Raw genomic sequence first — 485 nt, 5'->3', positions numbered from 1 at the left:
TCAATCGATCTTCTATACTAGCCCCGCCCTTGCCCTCCCCTCTCATAAATTATTCATGGAGTGGCAATGGATTTGAAACAAGCCACTAATTATTTATAAAAAGCAGACACTACCGCTTTACAACTCATCAGGATGAGATAAATGATCCTGCTCCCTCACTAACATATGCTCTTATCCATAAACTCTTTATCTGTTGGCCAAAACTGCTTGTGCCTCATTTGGTCTTCTTAATACAGCATATGGCCTGAGCTATTCTGGTACACAGATTCATCATCTAAAATAAATCATTTTTAATATGGCTAGCACTTAATGTGTTCAGACTGTCATCAGACTGTCAATCGCAGCTGCTCGTGGAGGTTAATGCTAAAACAACATGTGGGCATAAAAGTAACTCTCATGCGACCTTAATGACAATTTAGCTTTTTTGAGGGGGATCATTTTGCCTGTGCTAATGTTAATTGCATACATTTTGACTCAAGCATGCA

The sequence above is a fragment of the Danio rerio genome, chromosome 5 (assembly GCF_049306965.1).
Source record: "Danio rerio strain Tuebingen ecotype United States chromosome 5, GRCz12tu, whole genome shotgun sequence".
Classification (NCBI taxonomy): domain Eukaryota; kingdom Metazoa; phylum Chordata; class Actinopteri; order Cypriniformes; family Danionidae; genus Danio; species Danio rerio.
The sequence above is the reverse complement of the archived record's forward strand: the minus strand, read 5'-3'. Positions refer to the sequence as shown.